Source organism: Bombyx mori, chromosome 4 (assembly GCF_030269925.1).
Source record: "Bombyx mori chromosome 4, ASM3026992v2".
Classification (NCBI taxonomy): Eukaryota; Metazoa; Arthropoda; class Insecta; order Lepidoptera; family Bombycidae; genus Bombyx; species Bombyx mori.
Genome location: NC_085110.1, coordinates 17,633,070 through 17,645,109, shown reverse-complemented (window position 1 = coordinate 17,645,109; position 12,040 = coordinate 17,633,070). Strand labels below are relative to the sequence as shown.

General features: G+C 38.7%; 1 long non-coding RNA gene across 20 annotated transcripts in view; it reads right to left on the bottom strand.

The window, feature by feature from the left end:
- The window catches only part of LOC101738340 (voltage-dependent L-type calcium channel subunit beta-2), a 234,453-nt gene that overhangs the window by 209,055 nt on the left and 13,358 nt on the right, over positions 1-12,040 (bottom strand). For all 20 annotated transcript variants that reach the window (XR_005244616.2, XR_009973057.1, XR_009973060.1 and 17 more), the window contains exon 2: positions 11,406-11,506. This is a non-coding gene — a long non-coding RNA (voltage-dependent L-type calcium channel subunit beta-2). The remainder of the gene's footprint in view (positions 1-11,405; positions 11,507-12,040) is intronic.

Genomic DNA, 12,040 nt, shown 5'->3' with positions numbered 1-12,040 from the left:
ATCATGAATTCCGGATGACTTAAAATTGCACTATCGTTAAATGTTCTATGTATGATATTTGGAATATTTTTATTAATATACATTTTCGGAAAAAAGACAGATATTTAACGGTATAATTACAGACAATCTTAACAACCTATCTACCGCCACAATAGCTATTTATATTTACAATAGATGACACAGCATAGTAGTGACATCGATTTCATGAATTTTAACAAAACTTATGATCGCTTCAGTTCAAATGAATCAAATCTATTTTAATTTTTCACCTCAAGTTTTGTGACATCATCACCTCAATTATCAAAGTCCAGTTTGAACGGCGAGGTACGGTACGAAAAACAATAAGAAACTGTAACAGGGCGAGACGACCTTCATGATTTCACAGAAAGCGCCCGCGCATGACTGGCCCCGCCCACGATCCCGAACCGAGGGGGACGGGGGGACCGAGGGGGACCGATCTAAAATTTCAAAACGTTTTTATTTGCGAGCCCTACAAAGATTTATTTTTAACTCTAACGGTAATTTGGATTTTAAATGAAGAGCGAATGGACGAAGCTCACGATCCAATTGTTACACACCTGGTAATGGGCCCGTAGTCCGCACGGATAGGTACAACAATCCTCCTTATTTTTGTGGCGAAGTTTAAATGCGTTCGACTTGAGGGTAGGTAAGCCGTTATACATCTGAGCAATGAAACAAAACAAAAAATGAAAATGAAACGAAAAAATGAAACGAAAAAATGAAACGAAAAATGTTTTCAATTGGTTACCAAAAGTCACAAACACCATAACATAAATTCGGCCATCTACCTTGACACATGAGGTCGAAATCTATATCGAATCTATATTTGCTGATATAATAATAAGCATGGCTAGAAAACTTAGCAAAGACAAAAAATTGAATTCGTTTGGGTTCGTTTTGGTCAAATTTATGTTTATAAAAATGTTCAATAGTATACTAATAGTAGATTAAGTAGTATAATTGTCATATGCTTATTGTAAGTAGAATTACTTTCATAACATTATAAGTTAGATTAGTTTTCTTTATTATATTATTTTATCCTATAGTTGTTAGGAACATTGCGTAGGTACTTATCATATTTATTTTGATTAGTCGTGCGCACATGGCTTATGTTACAAGCCAGATCTTTTACTCGTTATTTTTTATATGTAACTTTTTTCTTGTAATATGTATTGTGTGTACGTATAAATAAATAAATAAATAAAGGACTGCCCCACCCTTAAAACCGGAACGAACAACTGCTTCCTGGAATTACGTTTAGCAAATAGCATGCTACTTACAAACGCTGTGGGTTTCATTTTGTATCAACCAAATCGACTTGTAAAGATGTGTACGGTATATTCTACTTATGCAGGTCAGCACCGCTTACTCTCGATTTAACTCTCCTCCAAGTTTTGTAAATATTCTTTAATTACAGTTTCCTTAAAGGCTAGCAATTATGTTAGATCGTAACCATTTCTTACTAGGTACTCTGTGAGTTCGTCCTTCCATTATAAAATAATAATAATAAACTCTAATTAACTTACAATCAATTTGATATTTTTAATCGCGACATTTTTTTGTTATTAGGAATCCCTTCTTAACATTTCATTTATGTTATTGTGAAAGTGATTTTGTGTGCTTGTAACACTTTCCCGTCGACTCTGTTGAATTAATAGCTTCTAATACGTTATAGCCTTTGGCATAGTAATTAATTTTGTACAAGTCGAACACGTGTGATCATTTCTCGGACTTTAGTGTTTATTGATTGTATTGGAAGTTTATTTATTGAATATTTGAAGAGTTAAAAGGTGTACTTGGCACTTTTTAACGTTGTTTTCCATTAATGACATTTTAATAGGATCATTTAAATTCGATATCCTATCTTCTGATTACTGTATCCCAGGTACCTATTGTACCTTTATTTTGGATAGAAAAGAACTGTGCGTCCAATAGATCTATCATTGGGGGGTAACCATTATTATTGTTACCAGTAGCAGGTGTTGAGACTATAAGCCACTGGGACTCACACGAGTCCAGCACCAGCTGTACTACCTTCCTTCCATAGGCACTCTTCACTTCCTCAGGGCAGGGAATATGTTCTCCGAGAAACGTTCGAGCGGTAGGCAGCGGCTTGGTTAGCGGTAGGCAGCGGCTTGGCTCTACCCCTGGCATTGCCGAAGTCCATGGGCGACGGTAACCACTCACCATCAGGTGGGTCGTATGCTCGTCAGCCTGCGAGGGCAATAAAAAATAAAAAAGTTCGAGAATCATTTTGGCGTCCACGTCACAGCCGTGACAGAGTATGTGTGGAAGTACATTTCTCCATCAGCACACCTGTAGATTGGATCAGAAGCAAGACTTATCGTCGCCTTGCTTGCATATGCCCTTGAGATCTTACAATAGCGCACGTAGCACTGAGAAAACAAACAGCTTTATTGCTTAGTTGGGTGGACGAGCTCACAGCCCACCTGGTGTTAAGTGGTTACCGGAACCCATAGACATCTACAACGTAAATGCCGCCACCCACCTTGAGATATAATTTAAGGTCTCAAGAATAGTTACAACGGCTGCCCCGCCCTTCAAACCGAAACGCATTACTGCTTCACGGGCGCTGTAGGTTTAAGTTCTCATGAACCACAGGCAAGTCTTCTGTCGCACGGCAATTAATATTAATAGAATACGTGACAATATGAGGTTGGAACATTGACCCGCCCACGCAAACAATAAAATGTCAATCTCAAAAAAAAAACATATTTACGGCGCAGCTCTCCAAACGTCATAAATACATCACCGGCTCATCTAGCCGTCGTAGCTACGGAATTTTGAAATCATGTAACGAATTCGATCGCTTTGTTTACGACAGAAACGAGAGGTTCAATGAAATACAGGGTGTGAAACAATCGACAAGTTAATAAAGCCGCTTTCAGACTACCCTATAATATAATGTTTGTATGTCGTATCACTCTTGTCAGAGCGGTCGTGGTCGCCATGCAATAACATTGGTGTGAGCAGATGTTATGCGCCTCACGAGCAATTGCCACTCCTCGCGGTTTGTGGTGAGCCTGGTACACTCATGCAAACAGCCGCCAACTGCAGACTTGATCTGGTCGTTCCATCGCATGGGCAACCTTCCACGCGGTCTGGTGCCTTCTACTTTGCCCTGAACGACAAGGCGCTCTATGGAGTCATTTCCTCGCATATAGTATATAGTTCCTAACACAACTTGAAAGAAGCCGCTGGTAACTCCACGATAGCAACGCTTCTCTCTTGACATCTCATCGCCCCGAGATTGGGTCGTCATGTGAGTCAACGATATTATATTTAGGGAAGCTGTTAATGTCGCTAAAGGGTGTACTAAAATCATACCAACATATAATTACCATTGCTGTGATTAGTTCTGATGCGAAGCAATCCTCCGTCTGAATTTCCCATACTCGTTTTCATGGTACAATTGAGTCAAATCAACGCTTAATAAAATATCGATTGGCATAAAATACGCAGTATATTGACACTTATTTATTGCACTAAACATAGGTGGACGAGCTCACAGCCCACCTGGTGTTAAGTGGTTACTGGAGCCCATAGCATCTACAACGTAAATGCGCCACCCACCTTGAGATATAAATTCTAGGATATAAACTCTAAGTTCTATATAAGTTCTAAGAACTTGACATAGTTTTGAACATCGTACTGTTCTTTCGACCACACAAGGAAAATTTTTAGAGATTACTTTTCATCTTGCAATAATGAAACTGTCTGTAGCGACAGAAAGAGCGGTTCCGTGAACGTGGTTCCCACGGTGAAACTTCGCGCTTTTCCATAAATCACCAGTTCATTAGTGTATCGTGTCGCTATTTGATCTGATTTTTCCGACACCGCTCTAATCAGTAAACATCCATTAACGGGCTTTCTAGGTTAACTGATAACTAACTACTTAATATACGATTTCTCGATTTTACCAAACGTGCGTGTCATTTCTTGTAGATACTGAAACACGAGGCTGCATCTCAATGCTCTTCACAAAGTATAGCAGCGCAGAATTAGCAAAAATACTTCCTTCCTTGATATAGTTCGATGAATTGCGGCGGCTAAATCAAAAGAAACTATGCGCTATTTAAACTTCACAACTTTTCTCTCTAAATATTCAAAGCATCTATAAACTATATGATAAGCAATAGTCAGCCGGACACACGGAGACATCTGAGAACCTATAAATCACTATTTTTGTGAAATGTTAATGATTTATGTTTACAACATTTAAACAAATTCGAAATTTCTCAACGATCGAAAGGAAAGGGTATCTGGAACAAAACAATTCAGCCACAACCTAAGTCCCGCATTTATTTAACCCCAAAAGATGTCACACATAATAAAGGAGCGTTTCAGTCAAATTTTCACAAAAAATTAACACTATAATATTATAGTACCTAAAGTACCTATAGTACCATAAAGACTAGTCATATTCCCTATTTAATTTGGATTCAAGAATTTCAGCAACAAAGACCTTGTAATTATTATAAAATATTTAAATAAATTTAACAGATTTACAAATTCGGAACAACGACCGTCCATGAAAACGGACACTAAGTCACTTCGTGGAAGGTCTTTATCATCATGTGACTTTTCCTACATTATCTGTAATATATCTGTCCGCCAAAAAACAATCTAGAATGTACTAAGTACGGTAACTACCGCACTTGGTGGTAGGACGTCTTGTGAGTTCACACGGGTAGGTACCACCACCCTGCCTATTTCTGCCGTGAAGCAGTAACGCGTTTCGGTTTGAAGTTTTTTTTTTTTTTTTTTTTTTTTTATGATTGATAGTTTACTGGTGGCCCGAAGGCCTTTCCAGTTTCACCAGGACAGGTGGGCGAGCAAAGGCTCAGCCAAGAGGGGTGGGATTTGCTAACAACTGCCCGAGCGCCTCCGAAGGAGACCTAACAACTCAAGAGCAATTGTTTCGCGAATGAATCTACTACCGGATCGGAATCGCGACCCGCTGAGAAGATCCGGCGAGAAACTCAGCGGGCTGATGCATGGGTTAGGTTGCACGTCGACCTCTTTGTCGAGTTCGACGAGTACGGTTACCGGCGGTTTGAAGTGCCGGGCAGCCGTTGTAATTATACTGAGACCTTAGAACTGATATCTCAAGGTGGGTGGAGGAATTTAAGTTGTCGATGTTTATGGGCTCCGGTAATCACTTAACACCAGGTGGGCTGTCAGATCGTCCAACAACATAAGCAATAATAAAATAAAAAATAAAAAAAAAACATATTTCATTAATACAAACAAGAAAGTCCTCATTTTAGATTAGCATACTTTCCTGCATCAATTTTCAAATTGTTAAATAAAGCTTTTATTTGACTCTGGCTCCGTGGACAATATTACATGCCAAATTTATTCGAATACAGTTTCGGAAACAGGTTTACAAAATTATGCCAATCAAACGAAATTATTTTTTTATGTTTCTTTTATAAAATTATTAGTAATTAAAACAAAAACGTTCGAAATCAGTCTAGACGCCTACGTAGTGTTGATATAATAAATAAAATGTGTGTTGCATGATAATTTAATAAACATGAATGCAAAAATAAATTAGCTGATTCCGTGAACAAGAAAAATAATATAATACATTAATGCGTTCAAGAACCACATCCAAGTTGAAGGAACAATTTAATGTATTGAAATGTAAATCAGAGACTTGTATCAATATTAACTCATAGACCCATTCAACTGAGATCCTCGGATCTTCTCAGCGAGTCTCGACTCCGCTCCGGTGGTCGATTCTGTGAAGCATTACTCTAGCTAAGGCCAATGTTAGCAAACTTTCTTAGGTTGAGAGCCGTGAACTCAATTACCAGCCATAGCGTAGCTATAATAGCCCTTTAGGCTTCCAGCGAATAGGTAGGGGGAAAAAGCATCAATATGCCACACACAATTATGCTTTCCGGTTCAAATAATACATGTTGAGCTGCGACCTCAAGTCTAGAAGTACGTAGCAGAATGTACGCTCTAGGTAATATAAATAGAAGCATGCCCCATCAACCTTCTAACACTCTTGGTGCAAGAGCTCCTGATCTGTTTACTTATGTACGAAGGCTATTGCTCTCAGGCCGTTCTATAAGACAAATGCTAAAGATAAGCAGCGGTAGGCAGTGGCTTGGCTCTGCCCCTGGCATTGTTGAAGTCCATGGGCGACGGTAACCACTCACCATCAGGTGGGCCGTATGCTCGTCAGCCTACAAGGGCCATAAAAAAAAAGGACGCACGATTAATTCCAAACTAATTTTTAGGTCTCAGCCTCCTATGACCAAGGCTATAATGAACATTGACTGACTAAAATATGAAAATATTTAAAAACAACAAATAATTTCGTGTTGCAATTAATTATGTACTAGTTTTTATCTAGTGACAAAATCATCTATATGAATTTCAATTTTTTTATACGATGTTGCCCGAGAAAGCTTAAAAGTTTTTTTCTTTCCTAAAACCTTAATCAGAATACAATCTTGTAAAAAAACAAATCACTCGGACGAATGACGACGCGCTTATATGGAATATAATTTTACATTTTAAGTATTAAAAAAACACACACACAAAATTCTTTTGGATTTTATTACGGAAAAAAAACTAGTGCATCTACCGTAATCTCGGGTCTTTAATACTTTTTTCGTAATAAAATTAATGATTTTGATGTATTTAAATTTGAAATGAAGCTACGAACTACATATTTTATTATATAATGTGAGGTTAACGTCCCAAAAATCAAAGGATGTTAATTCTCTAGGTCGATAAAATAAATGCTATTTTTTTAGTAATTAAATTACATTAATTGCTAGTTTGTCATTTTCTTTAACAGAGACGCAGCTGTCAGCACTACCACAGGCTTCGAAACACCTTACTAGTCTTTATTGTCATGGATCGAAGAGTCCACCTGATATTAACTAAGCATCATGAGATGTAAGTCAAAGTCCTCGGAAGCAACGGTCTATTAGACGGCATACATGGACTCGGATGTAGGATGGGCCACGGCATGGATGTAGGATTGATTCCTTTCACTTTATTACTAATAATTACGCCCAAAAAAATTTCCGGGTTTCATTTTTATTACACAACACTGTTCCTTAATTGCGAAAAACATTCGTGAGCATTTACTAGAAATATATTTGCTTCCTGCCGTAGAATTAGGACATTGGGATTTTTTTACTGGTGGTAAAACCTCTTGTGAGTCCGCGCGGGTAGGTACCACCACCCTACCTATTTCTGCCGTGAAGCAGTAATGCGTTTCGGTTTGAAGGGTGGGGCAGCCGCTGTAACTATACTTGAGACCTTAGAACTTATATCTCAAGGTGGGTGGCGCATTTACGTCGTAGATGTCTATGAGCTCCAGTAACCACTTAACACCAGGTGGGCTGTGAGCTCGTCCACCCATCTTAGTAATGAAAAAAATGAGCTAATTAATTGTTAGGTGACGGACGCTGTTTACAATTTTGCAGCATATAGTAGCTCTAGCTATTGTAGTTTGAGCCGTCTAACTGTCTATCTTCCGAGAAACATTAATCCAACAACACGGCACAATATTCTATTATCTTCAATGGTGCTGATGACACAGCATTAAAATTACTAAACAGCCACCATCCGTGAGGATCCGTGAACTCACAAAGCATCACGTAGGTCTGATTTACAAAAACACTGTAGGTACCTGCCAGAAAGCAGAGCCAATTTTCGTAATATATAAAATGGAACATAAAAAGTTTTGTGGAAAGAAAGAAGAGACGTCGGGCAATTACGTTCAAGCTTCTACTACCTTCCTGTCTAAAACATTCGCAAAGGTGACTCTAACCCACCGTACTGTATATGCATACATATCTGGATGCTATGGATCCCTTTGCACTGTATAGTTATATGCTTACATATTTGGAAAGAGTGCTATGGATCCCTTTGCCCTTGTTTAAAGAGAACTCGGTAAAATTCGCATAATAGTTCTAAATCTTACCCACGTGTGCTTGGCCTGATATCGACACGGTGATATTTAATAATAGTAGGTAAAGTAAACAACCTAAACGGCCCATTTCGATTGTTCACACTAATTGATTAAGGTAGTGAAGTATCGAAACTAACATTTCTCAAAAACTATGAAGAATTTTGGATAAAATGACATATACATTTAATTGCCAGTAAAAGTTTCGCATATTAATACGTGAAGCAAAAACTTTGTATCCCTTTTTACGAAAATTGCGCGGACGGAGGAGTATGAAATTTTCCACGCTTATAGAGATTACAGAGAAGAAGTGCACAATGCTAATATTTTTTTTAAATAATGCATAAAAGATACATTAAATCAATAAAGAAAACATTACACACACTACCATGTATTTGACACACACACGCATGCATACTATTTGTTTATTCTCAAACTTTTCTTTATTGTCAGTTATAGTCTGTCAAATTGAGAATAGATTAAACACTGTTTTCTCTTTATTAATATTTGTCTAAAGTGTAGTCTTGACGAAATCTGTGATTAAAGAAGTATAATAGTCCTTGACAATAGAATCATAATAGTGTACAAACTTATAATTTCCATTAGTTATAGTCAAATTTCGACTACCAGGGGACCACTAGTATCTGAAGTTCTTTGCAGATAGACCATTAAATGACAGTTATTAACTTCAAAGAGCTCTCCTGGAAAGTACCGTTTTTCAATTTCGATATTATACGCAGGGACAGTCGATATTTAACACAATGAGATTATCCGAGATAGCGACGGGTCATGACAGTGATTAAAACATTAGAAATGAAGTTATATTTTTACGACTATCTCGTTTAGATCCAATTAAGTGTGGGTGTTGCAAATTGACCGTTTAATTAATACACAAGAAAAACTCTTATTTGAATAAACACGGCTCATCACAATGAAACGACTTCATAATCTACAGCGGAGCGTTTAGAACAAAATAGTGTGGCTTATTCTAGCTTTCACATGCCCCGTGCCTTATTTTTTATACAAGCTAATAACAACGTTGCTCTAATACAGTTGAAACTTCAATGTGGATATAACAATTCACGTTGTGTACCAAGTGATCTGTGAGATTATCTATTCTAAAAAAAACGGTGTAATTCAGATGTGGTAGAGATAAAACATTCAGAAGTATTCTATCTCATTCTCTCGCAGGCCAAATTCTATAGATTTATGTGTTTGTCTCTTTTAAGTGTGGCATTTTTGTTTCACCGAGTTTCAAATTCAAATGTTTTCAATTCAAGTAGTTAACCTGAAGCCATTAAAACTGAAACGTATAACATAAATTTTCTTGGTAAATGACAAATGACTTGGAAATTATACTAACAGCATAAGTTCCAAAGCATCACTATCATTGTTCTGAATGCTACAGAAAACCAAAAACAATAAACTCCCAAAACAATTATGTATTTTTTTAATTAAAAACAATCAGAACTCACGTTTATTTCGCGTGTTTTTTTATAATTTAAATGGTCCACTTTTACTTAGGTCATATGAGGTCGTTGTCGAACGTTGTTCAAGATAGTATATTGTGGGTCGATATATCGGATAAGTTAGAACTATTGGTATATAACGGTTGATCTAACTATTATAGCCTCGAAATATTCGGCAGCCATTTTTTTTTATTGCTTAGTTGGGTGGAAGAGCTCACAGCCCACCTGGTGTTAAGTGGTTACTGGAGCCCGTCTACAACGTAAATGCCGCCACCCACCTTGAGATAAGAGTTCTAAGGTCTCAGTATAGTTACAACGGCCGCTCCATCCTCCAAAGCAATCGCATCACTGCTTCACGGCAGAAATAGGCAGGACGGTGGTACCTACCCGTGCAGACTCACAAAAGGTCTCACCACCAGGAAAAGTATATGGACACTAACCGTAAACTTACATATTTAAGTACTCGTGGCCTAAAAGATAAGACGCCCGGTATATTCATGTCGAGCGATGCGACAGTAACGGTGTTCGTATCCCGCAGACAGCTACCGATTTTTCAAATTAAATACGAACTTATTACGTATTACCGGAAAAGTTCTACGATGAAGGATAAACATCGTTCTTTATGTATGAGGGATTACTGGTGGCCTGGTGGCCTTTCCAGTTTCACCAGGACATGTGGGCGAGCAAGGGCTCAGCCAGGAGGGGTAGTATTTGGTAAACTAAAGAGTAACTGATTCAACCCGCTGAGAAGATCCGGCGAGAAACTCAGCGGGTTGATGTTTAGGTTAGGTTGCACGCCGAACTCTTTGTCGAATTCGACGAAAACAGCAGCAGAATAGGCAGCGGCTTGGCTCTGCTCCTGGCATTGCTGAAGTCCATGGGCGACGGTAACCACTTACCATCATGTGGGCCGTAAGCTCGTTTCCCTAAAAAAAAAAAACTGTACCGGGATATTGCTTTTTACATGAATATGAATATGTATACGGTACATACACCAAAATATTTTTTTTAACAATTTTTGTCTGTCTGTTTGTTTCGGCTAATCTCTGGAACGGCTCAACCGATTTTGACGGGACTTTCACTGACAGGTAGCTGATGATATAAGGAGTAACTTAGGCTACTTTTTTAGACTAGCTTCGCCCCGCGGCGTCACCCGCGGTACGACAATAACCGCGGGTAACATCGCGGGACTCAACTATCAATAATAACATATAATGTTTCCGAAGCGAAGTGAGGGCGAGTCCCTAGTAGTGTAATAAAATCAAATCCGTAACAATTTAAATTTACTTTCACAGGGTTGTCCTACTGTAACACTCTTACACGATATTTCAAAACCATAGTATCCTCCATAAACGGAACTATAAAAACCTTCTTCTTGAATGAGAATCTCACGATATTTAAGACTCACTATCCATTAAATATTCTTCTGCGTTCGTGGAATGGGTTGATCAATGTCAGCTTCAGTTCGTAGACTGACGGACGCTCTATCATCTAGCCAATAATAAGCTTCTCTTTTATTTTGAAGGCAAAACAAACATGAGAGTAAAATTCGTTAAAATTCCCTACGACTACCGATCGTTTTACCAATTTATTGGCGCGTTCGGTTCGGAAGCGCTAGTTATAAAGCACAATAACAAAAATCAACACGATAGTATCTGCTTAAGTTTGTCACGCGGTTCGATCCGATTTAGCCTAGCGTAGCTTCAAGCGGAAAGACCGATAGTGTTTTCAAAAAATCATATTTCACTGCAAATGCCGAGCATTGAAAAAAAAAAAACGTGTTCATTCGTCAAAACTTCAAGCGTTCGCGTAAATAATTTTATTTATGATTAGTTTGATAGGAGAGCTTTCAAATGTTCACAAATATCGCTACAGCTAACTTTACCTCGTTTGCTTTATTGATGTTAGAATGTCTAAAATATGTACTTAATGCATCGAATTGTGAGGGTTACCTGTGGGTGGGTGCGTTGCGAGTGGCGCGGTGGATCGGGCGCGCGCGCCGCGCTCATCCCTTACCGACGCCGGCGCATGCCCCCGACGGCACCGCCCCCACCTGCACACACAAACACCACCACATCAGCCACGAGAAGCTATAAGTACGAGATATAAGTTCTAAGGTTACAACGTATAGTTACAACGGCCGCCCCACCCTTCAAACCGAAACGCATTACTGCTTCACGGCAGAATTAGCCAGGGCGGTGGTACCTACCCGTGCGGACTTACAAGAGGTCCTACCACCAGTCATAACGCAAATTATAATTTTGCGGGTTTGATTTTTATTACACGATGTTATTCCTTCACCGTGAAAGTCAAACGTGAACATTTGTTGAGTACGTATTTCATTAGATAAATTGGTACCCGCCTGCGGGATTCGAACACCGGTGCATCGCTCAACACGAATGCACCGGACGTCTTATCCCTTAGGCCACGACGACTACGCATAGGTTGCGCATTTACGTTATAGATGTGTATGGACTCCAGTAACCATTTAACACCAGGTGGGCTGTGAGCTCGTCTACCCATCTAAGCAATAAATAATAAATAAATAAACATATGTGATGAGAACGTGAATTTCCAACACACATAC